Source organism: Carcharodon carcharias, chromosome 21 (genome assembly GCF_017639515.1).
Source record: "Carcharodon carcharias isolate sCarCar2 chromosome 21, sCarCar2.pri, whole genome shotgun sequence".
Classification (NCBI taxonomy): Eukaryota; Metazoa; Chordata; class Chondrichthyes; order Lamniformes; family Lamnidae; genus Carcharodon; species Carcharodon carcharias.
Genome location: NC_054487.1, coordinates 35,553,755 through 35,570,897, shown reverse-complemented (window position 1 = coordinate 35,570,897; position 17,143 = coordinate 35,553,755). Strand labels below are relative to the sequence as shown.

Here is a 17,143-nt window from a genome sequence, read left to right as displayed (position 1 = left end):
TTTATGTCAATGCACTGAAGTAGAGCAAGACCACTTTCTGGCGAGAATAACTCACACAAGTAACTTTCAATCAGTGGCTTCTGCTTAGCAACAGCACATCTATTCGCGTCCTTCAATAAAAGGGAAACTTCTGAACGATTTCCATGTAGCTTTTTACTAAGAGATTAGCCCTTTGGAAAATGGGCTCTGAGTTTCTCTTATATAAGAAATAATACAAGATGGGATTTTTTCCCCTCTTTGTTACTTTTCATGCAACAAATTTTTACACATTGCACAATCCAACACTGCACATCAAATCTTCTGGAGGTACTGCTACTGAAAAAATGTCAGACCACCTAAAGAGCCTTTGCATCATAAATCAGCAATTAAGAACTCATTTTAAGGACCTCCTTTGTTCTTGTTTATTTATCATATATGTTAAAAACAAATGTTTCTATGTTAAAAACCAATAGCTGTATTAATTGGTTGTTACTACAGAGATCTTAGCAGAATGTGTGCTTCTAACTTGGTGACTGGGTATAAGGGAATGGAGCAGTGTTGGCTGACTGGACATCCAAGGAAACTGTATGATGTTGCTAACAGCTTTGGTTTGTTTAGTTTGAAACTTTGGGTCAAAATTCAATGGCCAGAAATTTCCCCCATCGGGGGGCTTGTGCAGGGGTGGGCGGGGGCGGACGCAAACCCAATCAGCACCCCTGATCGGGGACGTGTCGCCATTTTACCTGGATTATGGCCCGCCCAGCGTGACGCACGCCCCAAGGCATGCAGATTTGTTTCAGTGGTAAAGTTTTAAATAAAGGTTTTTTAACACTTTTAAACATGTCTCCCTCACGTGACACTATCACATGAGCTGGGGCATGTCAAAGAATAAAAGTATAAATTTTTATTAGATTTTTCTCTCTCCTCCTTTTGTGATTAGTAATAGTTCTAGAATCTAGGAAATGTTGGAAAATCATAATCTGTGCATTTACAATCTTTACAGCATTATGGCACAGTGGATGGTAAATGCCAAGATGCTCAAATCCCAGAGGGACACTTGAAACAGCTGCCACAACTGTTTTGCCACAACAGCCATCTGTTTTAGCACTCTAAGATGTAGGCATCGAGTCCTGGGGATTTATCAGATTTTTGTCCCTTAAGTATCTCCAGTATTTTTCCTCTGCTCATATTAATTACCTTCATTTCCTCACTCTTGTTAGCCTCTAGGTTACCATCTATTTCTTGCATGTAACATATGCCCCCTATAATGAAGACAGACAGGGAATTTTTGTTCAGTGTCTCTGCAATATTTTATGTTGAACATTTTGAATTTTTTTTAAATGTTTCCCCTGTTTATTTACCACCATACCATTTAGCCAATAAGCCAGTTCTCCCCATGTAATTGGCTTTGTTTAAGATTCTTGTTTGTGATTGGAGAATGTTCAAACTTAACATGGAATTCAATTGAATTATGATCATTAATTCCTAGCAAATCTTTCACTGTAAGATTATTAATTAATTCTACCTCATTGCATAGTATTAGATCAAACATTCTTAGTTGGCTCCACAGTGGTTTGTTCCAGTAAACTGTCATGAAAGCATTCTATAAACTCACCTTCCAGATCACTTTTGCCAATTTGATTGGTCCAGTCAATATGAAGATTAAAGTCCTCCACAATTTTTACATCATCTTTGCTACAAACTTCAATATTTTCTTATTTAATGCTCTGCCTCATAGTATAACTACTGTTAGGGGGCTTATAAACTACTCCCACCAACTTTTTATGACGCTTGCTTTTTCTGATCTCCACCTATATTGATTCTACTTCCTGATCTCCTGTGCCAAGGTATTTTCTCACTAATGTCCTTATATCATCCTTTACTATCTCGGCTGCTCCTCAACCTTTTCCAGTCTATCTGTCCCTTCAAAATGTTGTGCAGTCTGGAATATTTATTTCCCAATCTTGAACACTTTGTAACCATGGGCTGCATATTACCAGGTTGGGTGGAGGGGGAGGGGTGGATGGCACCCCCCATCCTCTCCCCTACCAAGAAGCAAAGTTGGCAGGAAGCCAGCTCGCTCCACACCAGCCTGTCCCACAGCCATAACATGCTATGAGCAGGCTAAATTGCCTGCCAGTGGGATCTCCACCCTTCACTAAGATTGGCTGGCAGCTCCAGCTGTCCCACCAGTGCCATGAACTATGTCGTGGGCACTGCTGGCACTGCAACCAGTTCCAAGAAGAAGGCCCAATGGACCCTGGAGAAAGGTAAGTCTGGGATAATCAGCGGTGAGGGTTCGGCCAATTTAAGCAGGGGGTGGGGTGAGGGGGTTGCTGGGGGTGAAGGATTTGATGGACAAGTGGGTAGGAAGAAAGCACTATATTAGGAGTGCTGCTTCCCAATGCACAAAGGGCACCCCCTCCGCCCCAAAGATAGTACCCCCCTATCTCTCGCCCTTTTAAAAGCTTTTTTGTTAAAGAACGGCCTGCTCACTTCCACCCAACTGCCCACACCAATTGTGTTATAGTGTGGGAAATGTAATATTAGGTTCAATTGATGTGTTAGAAAGCTCAGTTGAGCTTGATTATTTATCTAAATAAGGTGGGGGGGGAGTGGGGCTGTTGTCAATTTCCATGCCCTCCCATCCACCATGTTATGGGGGTGGAGGGAAGGTGATGGGGTGGCACTACTTATCTTCCCTTGCTTTCGCAGGCACATCTGGGAAGCAGCAGACGGAATCCACAACCCAGAGCCTCCAATCAAGCTCCGAAGAAACCTCTGAAGAGGAATCTGAAGGCACCCTCCCTGAAGACACGCCAAAACATTCACCCACACCCCCCACCAGCGCAGAGATACACACCTCGGTGGGATCTAGCTTTAGAGTAACCTCAGGACCACAATCTGGTGAGCACATCGTACTTTATGATCCGCAGCAGGCGGAGCCAGGGTCTTCCCAGGTCCCCAGCACTCGGAGGACTGCTGGAGGCCAGAACATTGCTGAGTCTGAGTCAGATGATGAGCCTCTGGACTTGGTCACGTCACAGTTGCTGGAGCTGCAAAGGCAAGCTCAGGTACATCAGTATGGGATGGCCGCTGCATTCCTCAGGTTGCAAGATGCATCGGAGGAGTCCGTCCATCTTCAGGCTGAGGTGATAGTGCCGGCATTGCAACACACCGGGATCAACACTGGCAGGATGTCAGCTGCCATGGAGACCATGGTCCAGCACTCCTGCACTGCTGCGCGAACTTAACTCCATCACTGATGCCATAGTCAGCCTCCAACTCCAGCTACCCCCTCCGCTGACGGAGTCAGCCAGGGGCCCTCGGGCACCCATAGGGAGGAGGATCAGCAGGTGCACACTCTGGGGCCATCCACCCAGGTGACTCTGGGAGTGACCAGCTCATCTGACTCCAGTCTTCCTGTGATCTCAGCAGCTCCAGCTTCACAGGCCGAGGAGGGGCCACTGCCACACAGCAGGACCCCAAAAGCAGACCAGGCCCCACCAAGTCTCAGTCCTCCAGAGGACACCAGGCAAAGTGATCACAGACAGGGTGTCACAGTCAGCAGGCTGCCTCCACCTCCGCTGTGGATGTCTGGGGGGCACCAAGATGTAGCGGCAGGATTAGGAAAGCTAAGGAGAATTAGTTGCACAGCCTGGTCACAGGTGTTAATCACTTGTACATAATGTTCACAATTGTCAATAAACTCCCAAGAATGCCTCCCTGCCTGTGGCTCCTTGTTCTGATGAGCAGTGTTCTTGTCATTCAGATGTGAAACCTTTATGTACAAGATAAAGGCAGCTGTCTCAGCCCAGGGCCTCTTCCCTGTGCTTTGTGCAGCCTTCAGACCACAGTGATAGTCCAGCCTCACACTCCCTGGAAACATTACTGAGGCCTGCACCTTAGCAGTGCTGGTCATTGCTGCTGGAATGTAGTGGGCAGGCTTTATAGAGTTCTGTCATTCTGTGCCCTCTGCACATTTAAGATGGGGCTGGCCCCATCACATCAGCATCTGTGACCAGTGATGCTGTACGCCAGCTCCTGAAGGGCTGAGGTGCTGAAGGCAGACACGGCATTAGATGCATCTTAAGTTTCATGGCTGAGCCTCTGAGATGGCCCTGATCATGGAGCGCAAGCAAGCTGCCCTTGGCCAGACAGGAGTCAGACGCTTACCCAACGTCATTGCGCGTCAATTTGTGCTCATTCAGGTTGGGCATGTACCTGCCCGACAAGCGCAATATTCTGCCCAAATGTTTCACTGCTATTTGACGTTCGGTAACATCATCTGAATATATGGTATCGTGTCCTACATGTATGTTAACAACATCACCATATCTTTTGATCCTATCAGCCTCTGTGTTGTCAGCTTTTGCTTTTCCAACATCCAATTTTCAGCTTACTCCAGTTAAACCTTAGATCGATGTAAAGTTTGTCCTTTGGACCCTACCACAAACTCCAATCCCGTCCACCTCCTGCACCACTACGTTACATTAAAGCTGACTGTTCAGATCCCTAATATTGTATTTGACCCTGATCATTCCCAACCTTCCCCTCCACAAAGACTGCCTGCCTCTAACTTTGGAACATAACTGTCAAAGTCCTTCCTTCAGCTTGTCTGCTGCTAAAATCCCCATCCATGCTCTTGTCAGCTCCAGACTCGATTATTTCAATGATTTCATTGCTAGTCTCACATTCTTCACACTCCATTAACTTTTGCTCATCCAGAGATCTGCTGCCTATATCTTAACCTTAACCACGTTCAACTCACAGATCATCTTTGTTCTCATTAGTCCTGGTCTCCCAATGCCTCCAATTTAAATTTCCTGTCATTGTGTTTAAGTGACCTCCCTATCTCTGTAACATTCTCCCTACAAGTCACAATCCACTGAGAACTCTGTGTTTCTCCAACTCTGACCTCTCTTGCATTCCCTTCTCTCTCTTCCCATCTGCTTTCCAGGCCTTAGGCCATGAAATTGTCTCCTGCAGTGTCTCAACCTCTGCACCTCTCTCTCTCCTCCCTAAAATTTACCTGGAAACAAAGCTTTTAGTCATAGTAAATGAAAAAAGGAAATGCTGAAAATACTCAGCCGGCCTGGCAATATCTATGGAGAGAGGAACAGAGTTAACATTTTTTGTCTCTCCACAGATGCTGCCAGCCCTGCTGAGAATTCCCAGCATTTTGTTCTTATTTCCGATTTTCATTATCCACACTGTTTTGCTTTTGTGTAAGCTTTTAGTGACCTTGCCTAATAGTTCCTCCTTTGACTCAGCACCAATCTTTGTTTGATCATGTGTTTGTGGATTGCCTTGTTAAAGGTGCAACAGTAATGCAAGTTATTATTTGCTATTGACTGCTGGTACTAAAAGTACAGAGCTTCTCACTTTCAATCCCTTCAAAAAGGGTCAATTGAAAAGTGTGCTGAGAGCTCTGGAATCCCTTCATGTTGCATTCAGGATCTTTTTTATTCATGATGTCAAATATATTCCTCTTCAAAAACAAGAAAAGTGAATTTGAAATAATTTAATTTACAATGAGGCAAATGAACTACTTCATAGTTTGATTCCCAAAGAATCCAGTTAGAAAGTATGAGCTGACAGAACAGTTATGACCAGCAATTTGTTTTATTAAATTTGAAATCACTGCTTAAGCTGATTACAGGCTCATTTTAAAGGAAAATTATTGAAGTCATTAATAACGTGCAAAGCCTGACTAACCCTGGTGTTCTGAAGAGTCAAATCACTAAAGGATGTCTGTGTTTAAACTATTTTTGATGGAGCATACTTAACACCAAAATCTAATAACACAATCTCATGTTTTATTGAAACATTTTTAAAAAATATTACTCACAGGTTTAGTTCACCCATCCTCATTTCCTTCTCTCCTGAAAGTGTTTCACATATGTTCGTGTGCATTTCCAAGAATACAGTACCTTACCTCAGTGGCTGCAACAGCATGCAGTGCATTTACCTAGTGAGCCAAAGGGGCTGTTCTATGATGCTTCAGTTTATTAGAAGATTGGCTGGTAAACAAAATGCAAATGCAACATTACAGGGATGTTGGAAGAGGGATGAATTACAGATCATATGGCACACAATGCACCTTACTATATGTATTTATGAGTAAATAACATACACCTCAAAAGCTTCAGCTTTGCTATTGAGGCACATTTAAGACTCAAACAATGGCAAGGATTATTCATCTTAACATTGGCTTCTTGTGCTTCATATTGTGGTAATAGAAAATTATGAAGAGGGAATTGAATATATACTTAAAAAAGGGAAAAAAAGCAGGGTTACATGAAAGGAGTGAGGAATGGGACTAAATGGATGTTTCCTTCAAGGATTTTAAGCAAATATTTACCAAAGCCTTTTTAAGGATGGAGACCCATAACCGATTAAAATAGAGTGTATATAAATAACAATAACCTTAACAAGTGTAAATAACTTAGAATGGGATCCAGCATCATGCAAGTTAGAGGAAAAATGGGAATAACATCTCACAGGTTTCAGAGAATCTGGGTGTGCAACGTGAAGTAGCAAGGTCATCCCACTGGTCTTCATCTGTACTGGACTGGGACGAGGGTCCTAGTGGAAGGGGTAAATAAAGTGATCATAAAGACTAAATTAGTAAATGATGGTGGAAGGAGGATTGGGGTTGGTCAGGTAGAAAAGGTAGTGTAGATTCGTAGTTTGAAAGCAAACAGTAGGAAAGAAAGCAGAGTAATGGTCACAAGTTGTGCTTTTTGCAGGTAAAAGGAAAACTAAAAGATGCAAAGTAAGTAAATCAGGAGAGGGAAATAAGTGAGTAAAACATTAGAGCAGGAGGACAGTTTAGTATGTATGGCCCAAATAATCTTTCTTTATACAAATTCATGGAATATAAGGAACAAATTGAATGAATTACAGGCACAAATTCAATTTAGGAACATAGGAATACTGGAGCATGAGGCCATTCGGCCCATCAAACAGATCGTGGCTGATCTCTACAGCATTTTCCCCACTATCTCCATATCCTTTGATGTCATTAGTATCCAGGAATCTGTCGATTTCTGTTTTGACCGCATTCAATAATTGAGTTTCCACAGTCCTCTGGGGTAGAGAATTCCAAAGATTCACCACCCTCTCAATGAAGAAATTCCTCCTCATCTCAGTCTTAAATGGCCTCCCCTTTTTCTGAGACTGTGTGCATGTTCCAACATAAAATTACATTGCTTTTGTGTTGTTGGCCTGAGGATGCTTCATTTAGTTTGTAGCTGCAGGGTAGGTCAGTATGTAATACTGGACATGGGTGGCTTGAAACTTTATTGCACAGGCACTGACTGGACTTTGGGGTCAAAGGAAAGGGTCATTTCTGTGATCCAGAATGGAGACAGCAGCCCTGGCATGAGGTAGCCTATTTGGTAGCCTAGCTGAAGGAGCGTTGGATCAAGGTATCCCTGCCTCCCTGCAGGTTACCGACGTCTGCCTCCACACCCTCAGTGTTCTCCTCACCGTGCTCCGTTCCTGGGTCACTACTGGATTCATCCTCAGGTGCTTGTGTAGCTGTGTCAAAATCCTCTTCCTCCAGTGGGTTGCTCCTTGCCAGTGCCAGATTGTGGAGAGTGCAGCATGCAACGATCACCTGGTCTTGCGGGTATTGCACTGCACCCCCTGAATGGTCCAGGCATTGGAAGTGCATCTGGAGAATACCTATGGTTCTCTCTACCACAGCCCTTATGGAGGCATGGCTCCTGTGGCACCACTGCTCCTCCTCTGTTCTTGGATCGCGGAGAGGCGTCATGAGCCATCTTTTCAAGGGATAGCCCTTCTCACCCAGAAGCCATCCATCCAGTGGGAGCACTGAAGAGCCTCGGCAACTGGGAGTGTCTGAGGATGTACTCATCATGGGAGCTGCCAGGTTACCTTGCACAGACTTGCAGAATCTGTATCCAGTGGTCATGCACTATCTGCACGTTCATGGAGTGGAATCCCTTCCTGTTAACGAAGGTATCCAACTGACCCGCTGGTGCCTTGATGGCCACATGTGTGCAGTCGATTGCACCCTGGACACAGGGGAACCCAGCAATCTCTGCAAAGCCTTGGCTCGCTCAGCCTGGCTGACCTCATCCATACAGAAATGAAGGAAAGTTAATACCCGCTTGAACAGAGCTTCTGTGACCAGCTTGACATAACCGTGGACAGCTGATTGGGTGACTCGCCACAGATCCCCCACTGACCCCTGGAAAGAGCCAGAAGCATAGAAGTTGAGGGTCACTGTGACGCTCAGAGCCACTGGCATGGGGTGTCCACCCACACAGTCGGAGCTGATCTCAGGCCCAATCATCTGGCGAATGGAGGTCACAGTCTCCCTTGAGAGATGGAGCTTCCTTTGGCGCTGCACCCCAGATATATTGAGGCAACTGCTTCGCCGTCTGTAAACCCTGGCAGCAGGATGGTGGGGTCTTCTGCAACCCCTTCCACCTTGGACTGCCTGCTGGCCCTGCGCCCCTTGTGCCTGTGCCTCTCCTCCCACAGGTCGCTCCCCTGGAGGCTGCACAGGGATATGTGGCCTCCTCTCCCTTCTGCCCCTCTATTCCTCCTCAGAGGAAGTGCCTCCAGCGGAGATCACAATCCCCATTCCCAGGGTAAGGGAATGCTGTCTGATACCAGGAAGGGTCCATTCGGTCCAAATCCTCAGGGGGCCTGGAAGACACCAATGAGTCCAGAAATGAAGCCTGGAAATGCTAAGGATGAAGCCCCGATCAGAGATGAAGCTGCCAAGTCTCAATAAGCCACCACCAGCAAGTTATCCACAAAACTCCTCACTACTCACATTGAGAATGCTGTTGACTCTTCTTATCCCACACGTGGATGAGGTTTTCCAAATTGTGGCCTGCCCTCTTGCCCGTGTTACAAGTGAAAAATTGCACAGGTAACCTTAACTTGCCATGAATTGGGTTGTCAAGGGGCTTAACTGACCTCTTAATTAATGTTGGGCGTGGATTTGACTCCCGCGCACACACGCCGAGTGAAATATCACACATCATTTTATGCTCGAGTGGTTCGGGTGCACGCTTGCCTGCTCAGCGAAAAATTCTGCCCCAAGGAATTATAGACCAGTTTGCCTAACATCTGTTGCTGGGAAATTGATGGAGTTTATAATTAAGAATAGGGGCCTTTGAAAATCTTCAACTGACCAGAGAGCCAGCAGGGATTTGTAAAGGGTAGGTCCAGCCTGATGAATATGATTAAATTCTTTGAAAAGGTGACTCAAGTAATAGACAGGGCAATGTCTAAGGATGTTATTTATATGGACTTTCAGATGGCATTTGATTAAACTTCTTCATAAGGGATTCTTAGCTAAAGTTGAAACTCCTGAAATTGAAGGCAAATTATTGATCTGGTTAGGAAATTAGCTGAGCAGGAAGGGACAGAATGTAAGGGTAATGGGCAGGTGTTCTAACTGTCACGATGGGCAGAATTTTCTGCCTGGCGGGTGGGTGGGCCCGACCCAATCTCCAGTGGGCGGGGAGCCGATCCCCACCGGAAAAGCGGGCCCTGCCGCCATTTTAAGTGGGCGGGCCTGCCCAGCGTGACGTCCGCTGGGAAGTGCTATGCACTTCCTGTGTGGGAGGGGGGAGGGGGGGCGGGGATTCCCCAAATACGAAACTGCGCTCTTTCGCACATGCGCACACAGGAGCGCACATCTCCCTGAGGCTAAGTGCTGCCTCAGGGAGATTGCTGAAAGGTTTTCGAACTTTAAAAATAGAAAAATAAAAAAATAATTAACACGTCCCCCTCATGTGACAATGTCACACCAGATGGGACATGTTAAGAAATTTCACAAAAACTTTTTAAAACCCTACATGAAACCTCAACCCGCTAGTGGATGAGGTTTCATGTTTTCTCAGCAGCCTGCTGGGGCTCCTGGCCTGCCCGCCAACCTTAAGGTTGGACGGGCAAGGCCTTTAATTGTTTTAATTATCCTCAATTGACCATTGACAGGTCGGTGGGTGGACAGCTGATTTTGGTCTGCCCCCGCCTTCCTGAATATTTAAATGGGGCGGGATGACGTCAGGGGTTCCTCCGAAGTCATCCCGCGTCATTTTCACGTCGGCGAGCAGGCCCCGCCCCCTGCTCACCGACAAAAAAATTCAGCCCGATGTAGCTAGTGGTGTCCCTGAACAACCTGTGTTGGGGCCTCACCTATTTGCTGTATTCATTTATAATTTAGATGATAGGGGCAGAAAACCATATATCCAAATTTGCCAATGACAATGAAAGTGCGTACTGTAAGCAATGAAATGGAAGTATAAAATTACAAAAAAAAATTGCTCTATTAAGCGAATAAGCAATGTTCCCAGATGTGGGGTCATCCACTTTAGATCTAAAACAAATAGAACACGATACTTTCTTGTGGGAAAAGCTAGAAACAGTGGAGGTCCAAAGAGTTGCGAGTCCATGGGCAGAATTTTGCCGTTGGCAAGCAGGGGGTGGGGCCTGCTCGCTGATGCATAAAATGATGCAGGATGATGTCATGCAGAACCCCTGATGTCATTCAGTCCCATTTAAATTTTCAGGAAGGCGGGGGCGCAGCAAAATCAGCTGCAAGTCCGCCAACCTGTCAATGGCCAATGAGGCCTTTGACAGGATCATTAAAATAATTAAAGGACCTGCCCGTCTAACCTTAAGGTTGCTGGGTAGGCCGGGAGCCCCGGCGGCAAATGGAGAAAACATTAAACCTCATCCAACAGCAGGATGAGGTTTCATGCAGCGTTTTAAAAATTTTAATAAAGTTATTATGTAATTTATGAACATGTCCCATCTCGTGTGACATTGTCAAATGAGGGGGACATGTAAGGGATTTTCTTTTCTATTTTTAATATTTTTCAAAGTGGAAGCGATCTTCCTGAGGCTGCACTTAGCCTCAAGGAGATGTGCGCTCTCTCGTGTGCATGTGTGAAAGAGCACACTCTCGATCTTAGGGAATCCCCCCCACCTGCACAGAAAGCGCGTAGCGCTTCCTGCTTGACGCCACATTGAGCGAGCCTTAATTGGCCCGCCCACGTAAAATGGTGGTGCGGCCCACTTCTCCGGCGGGGATTAGCTCTCCGCCCGCCGGAGATTGGGTCCGGCCTGCCCACCCGGCAGGCAGAAAATTCTGCCCCAGGTATACAGATCATTAAAAGGTACAGAAAATAATCAAAAAGGCTAATTGAATGCTGGTCTTGATATCTAGAGGATGGAATACAAGGAGGTAGAAATCATGCTTTAGATACACAAAGTCCTGATTAGACCAAACCTGATGTACTGTGAACAGGACTAGGCACCACACCAGATTTATCAGAATGATACATGGACTCCAAAGGTTAATCCATGAGGAGAGATTAAACAGACTAAATTTGTATTCCCTGCAATTACGAGGTAATTTGATCAAAGCTTTCAATATATTAAGGGGATCAGATAGGATAGATAGACAGAAACTTTTTCTGTTATTTGGGGAGTCTGGAACTAGAAGGCATAATCCAAAAATTAAAATGAGACCCCTCTCAGGAGTAAAGTTAGGAAACACAGTGCAAACAGTGGTAGAAGCTTGGAATTCTTTCGCAAATGGCAATTAATGCTTGATCAATTGTTAATTTTTAAACTGAGATTGATAGATTTTTGTTAGGCAAAGGTATTAAGGGATCTGGGGCAAAGGTTGAAGATCAGCCATGAGCTTACTGATTGGCAGAACAGGCTCGAGCGGCTAAAAGTCCTACTCCTGTTCTTAAACTCCTAGCTGTTCACCATTAGATCTGGCTGGTGCATATAAAGCACTGCCAGATCCTGTTCTCATCTATCAAAACTGTTCACTATTACAGGATCATCCTGGAATGAAAAGATAATCCCCAGCTTCTTTTCTCCAATGAAACCTTCTCCCCTGTCTCCATGCTCACCTTCAACAAAGCGTGCGAGGAGCTCATGGACTTTGTCACTAAAATTGAGTTCTGCAGCCTTTGGCAACGTCAACCACACCACCCTATCTCTGCCACTCCCCTCCCTCCCATAGCCCATGGGATCAAACTTTTAAGTTTCCCACAGCCCTAGCCCTGAACTCGCATCTTTCTCTAGCTTTTCTCTTATCTCCCCTACTGCCTTCTCTGAGCTCATCTTATCTATGAGAACCATCTCTTGCTTCCTCAACCCTATTCCTACTACACTACTAACTACCCAACTTGCCTTCCTGGCCCCCATATCAGCTGATATTGTTAAGGGTTCTCTCTCCTTGGGTACGTTCCCCTCTCCTTCAAATATGCCTTCATCACCCCTCTCCTCAAAAAAACCTACCACCCTATCTGGAATCTCCCTTTCCTCTCCAACATTCTTGCACATGCCGTCGCCTCTCAAATCTGAGCCCATCTTTCCAAGAGCTCCATGCTTTCACCCATCCAATTAGATTTCTGGCCCTGCCACTGTATCAAAATAGCTCTTATAAAAGTCCCGCATTATAATCTATGCTAATGGGAAAAGGGTAAACTATCTCTCCTTTGCCCTTTTTGACCTCTCTGCAACCTTTGGCAAGGTCAACCACACCACCCTATCTAGCTGGGTAGGAGTATACTCACCTGGTTCCATTCTTATCTATCTAACCATAGCAAGAGAATAACTCACAATTGCTTCTATTGCTGCTTCTGTACCATTCCCTCTGGTATTCCCTAAGGACCTGTCCTTGGCCTGTTCTTACTTCTTAACTACATGTTTTTTTTTCTAATCTGTAATGCTTTCCTTTTATATGGAGATTTTATTCAATTTTTGGTTAATTTTGCTCTACTAGAGGTTGATTTGACTTGGCTCTGAGTTCACTTGCCTGGAAATATTCACACTGAAAGATTAAGAACTGTCAGATCACTCCAGGCAGTTTATGGAGGAGCAATTTAGAGTTAATTACCTGAGACTCCTGGTGACTGGGGTTATTATATATCTTTACTGGCAGATTGCTGTTTATACCCTTGTGATGTTAATGATTCTTCAGTGACTAATCCAAATGAAGATGCACAGTTATTTTAAATTTATTTACATATGACTAAAATACAAAACAATCAGACAAAGGATTTTGATTTGGTTCAGTTTGAACATTTTATACAGTCCTCAGAATGACATTTCTTTTGGTTGATTTTCTTTTTCACTTATCAGTATGAGGGATGCCAGTACCAAGCAATGGGATACTTCTATCCTTGTTATGCAGATGTCTGTAACTGAATCCTCCTATTATGACACCTCACATATTAGAAATGGATGTAAACTTGATACAATTACCACGCATGCATGCTACCCATTCATTGCTGGTGGGCAATGTGGGTGTGCTGATATGGGTTGATGAGAGGATTTGACTCAACCCTGATGTCACACAAAAACAAAAATAGCTGGAAAAACTCAGCAAGTCTGACAGCATCTGTGGAGAGGAATACAGTTAACATTTCGAGTCTCGAAATGTTAACTGTATTCCTCTCCGCAGATGCTGTCAGACCTGCTGAGTTTTTCCAGCTATTTTTGTTTTTGTTTCAGATTTCCAGCATCCGCAGATTTTTGCTTCTATCTATGATGTCCCACAGATGAATAACCTACCAGCAACTAATGCCCTGGAACCAATTGGCATTGGAGTAGCTGCTAGAGCTCCACTCGGCAGCATCCATTGGAAATGTATCTCAACTGGAATCAGAGCCTTCAGGAGAAAAGGGGCCAAGCCCCAGTGAAAATTGGAAAACAAAAAAGTTGAATCAAAAGAGAGATTCGGCACAAATTATAAACTACAAACTTGGCCAGTAATACATTTTTCAGTATCCAGCTGTCAGGTTTCAGCCCACCTAGCTATTGCTGAGTTTATGGGACAATAATGCCATGTTGTTTCTTGTCATGCAATAGCTCCCAGATGCTAAAAATACCAGGCAAGGCGAGATGGAGGTCATGTGAATTGATGTAGGAAGTGAGAATGAACCTGTTCCTGCAGCTGTGATGTGGTGCTTCTATTAATTATTATCTGCTTCTTACTGTATCTAGGGCTGTGGCAAACTCTCAGCCATGCTACACTCTAATTGGAGGATTGTACTTCATTTGTCTGTCATTTCTACAATGGTAAACAAAAAGTAAAATACTGGGAGCTGGAAGTATGAAAACAGGAATAGAGAAAAGCTGGTCAGGCAGCCTCTGTGGAGAAATGGAAGTCAGTCAGATGACATTTCAGATCTGAGACTCTTCCTTCAGCTGCTCATCTGGTTTTAGACCTGAAATGTTGACTGACAGATGCTGCACTTTCACAATGATGGCTGGTGAAGATTTCCTTTTCCAGTTGCATTTTTACAAAAACTGATACTAAATGGAGGAGACTGAGATTTCATTTTGTTCCTCACTCTTGGTGAGATAGATTTTCCCTGGCACTTATTTAATGCAAATACTACTTCCCACTTGTCAGCTTTTTGAATGGAAACTTTCCTGAAAGGGAATGTTATTGTCTAATAGCCTTTTATGAATTGGCTATCATTAGGAGATGAGAAATGATGTTACATGGCAGGTGGTCAATAAAAGCAAAATACTGCAGATGCTGAAAATCTGAATAAGAAAGAATGGAAAAACTCGGTAGGTGGGGCAGCACCTGTGGAGAGAGAAACAGAGTTAATGTTTCAATTCTGTATGACTCTCCTTCAGAGCTGGACAATTGGTCAATCCTTTTTGCATTATACCATGATTCAAGAAAACATCTCAGGAGCAAAATCGGCTAGCACCTGAAAATGGACGATAGAATTGCAGTGCAGGATTAACCTGTGCCTGTTCATTCTGATGGAGGCAGCACAGAAACTTTGTAATGCCTGCTAATTTAAATGAAAGCAGCATGCAGCCCAGCACTAAATGACCTGTTGAGTGGTTTCATGCTTCAGCAGAATGCAAGGCTATTTAAAACTAGGCAGCACTTCTTAAAGGAGAGGTGCATTCTGGCTGCAGCAAGTGCTGGAAATGGCTGGAAAGGAATGACCTACAGAACAAATGAATATAGAGCAACAGGGCAGAAATCATGTTCCAAGCTTCTATGGCACAGCACCTAAGGCCTTGATACATGAGATTGACTGAGGGAAAGAGCACTCTATCCATGGGTAGGCACTCCAGTCAAACTTTGCGAAGGCAGTGGGACCACATAGCTGTTGTGGTCACTGCCAGCAGTGTAACCTCAAGGGCCTGCATGCAATGCAGGAAGAAGTTTAATGGCCTCTTATGAGTGGCCAATGTCAATGAACTCATCCTCAATGCCATAACCTTACAACTGAACCACTAGCCTGTCATTGTTCAATACAGCACACCCTCATCACTCATTTATCCACTATCTCTATCAATCAGGACTCAATAATAACATTTATAGCTTCACCCCACCCACACCCACTTAGTGCTGCTGCAAGCCTCACGCCCACATCTCACAGCTTGCATACACTTCCAGCTATTCAACCATGACAGGCACATCATCCAAACAAATTGCACCACACTCATTGACACACTTCCCTCCTTCTTGCAGGACAAAGTGGCTCACAACCAAAGGCAGCAGGACCTCTCCAGCAGGGGACAGGGACGGTTGCAAGTCCCCACCCTGATCGATGGCAGTGCTGGGCATCACTGAAGCAGCCTTGACTCAGTCATGACTGAGACCATGGCCAGCAGTGGGACTGAAACAATCGAAGAAGATGGTATGCTCCTACCTAATCATCCTTCACACATTACAGTTTCTGCTTATCCTATAATCTCTTCTGATTTACAAGCTGCAGAAGGTGTAAGCATGGACCGCTTGTTTTCGTCCACTCCTGTCACTGCAAATGTAACCTTAAGGGCAAAATCTTTCTGTCGTTGGGCGGGTGCGTACCCGACCCAAACGAGAGTAAAATAGTGCGCGATGACGTCAGGCGTGCGTCCTGATATCATCGTGCACTCTCCTGATATTTTGCTTGGTGGGCATGCGCAAGAGGTGGCAGTGTGCCCGCTGACAAAAAAGGGGCCTATTAAGGCCCTTAATCAATTAATTAAATAGGATTTTTCACTGCCCATCCAACCGTCTGGTTGGCAGGTGGGAGAAAAGACCAAGCGGCCTTTGGATTTTTTAGGAAAACTCATCCACAGGCGGGATGAGGTTTCCAACAGGAATTAAAATTAAAATAAAAATGTTTAAATCTCATTTATTACATGTCCCTGCTCATGTGACAGAGTCACACAAGGGGACATGTTCACCTTATTTTTTTAAATCTTTATTTATACTGTTCCAAATCTTCAGCACCCTGAGGCAGCTCTGAGCCTCCAGAGAGCTTACAGTGTGTGCCCTTGGGCATGTGCAAACGTCTACACTCACCCTCGCCCAACCCCACCCCGGCAGCGCTCAGCATTGCAGCGGGGTTCACACTGGCCGTTAATTGACCAGCCAGCATGAAATTGCGTTTGGGGCCTGATCGCAGTCGGCAGTTACCCGACGAGATAAAAATCCTGCCCTATGACTTTCTCCTTCCAGAAATCCAAGAACTGCAAAGTCTCTAGGCAGTGGTGATGACGATGAAACACTGTCACTCACTCTCATGCACGCAGCCACCTGCTCAGATACTGGAACCGTATATATTTTAGAGGGTGGCTTAGAGTCAGGGTCTGCAAGTGTTGACACAACGGGCACCAGTGGCCTGAACCAAGGGCAGGGGCACAGGTGCCAGCTTGCCTGAGAGCAAGGTTGTTCACAAGTTCTGTTGCAGAGGGCTCAGCTGAGGACTTTGACACAGCTTTACAGAAAAAGGCTGATGGAGCTATGCACACAAAAATACTTGGTGCATTGGCAGACCTGCCAGAGAGCCTGCGGCCCCTGTCAAAAAGTGTGGAGCAGTTTGGCACCAGCCCATCAACCTTGCACATGGATTTCATTGAGCTTGGAGCCCATAGTTTCCAATGTGGGAATGGTGGCCATTTCCATGGGAACACTTGGGGACCCAGCCATGATGCAGCGTCTGGCTAATTACTCCACTTTTGTTACAACACAAGTAGAAGTCACACAAAATCTGAGTGCTGCAGTGCAAGCTCAGGCTGAAGTCATGCATGCTCAGCCTGCTACCATCATGGCTGCGATACCTGTGCTTAAAGGGGCTAGCAGAGTGTCATAGCATTCAGCATTTTATGTTCCATTTTACCC

General features: G+C 45.1%; 1 protein-coding gene across 3 annotated transcripts in view; it reads right to left on the bottom strand.

Moving 5' to 3' along the window:
• LOC121292931 (protein shisa-like-1) overlaps window positions 1-17,143 on the bottom strand; it is a 177,749-nt gene that overhangs the window by 67,415 nt on the left and 93,191 nt on the right. For 2 of the 3 annotated variants that reach the window (XM_041215439.1, XM_041215437.1), the window contains exon 1: window positions 5,831-5,877. The exons of the other annotated variant lie outside the window; for it this stretch is intronic. The gene's annotated coding sequence lies outside the window, so the exon portion shown is untranslated. Of the gene's footprint in view, window positions 1-5,830; window positions 5,878-17,143 lie in introns of those variants that run through there. 3 annotated transcript variants of the gene reach the window in all.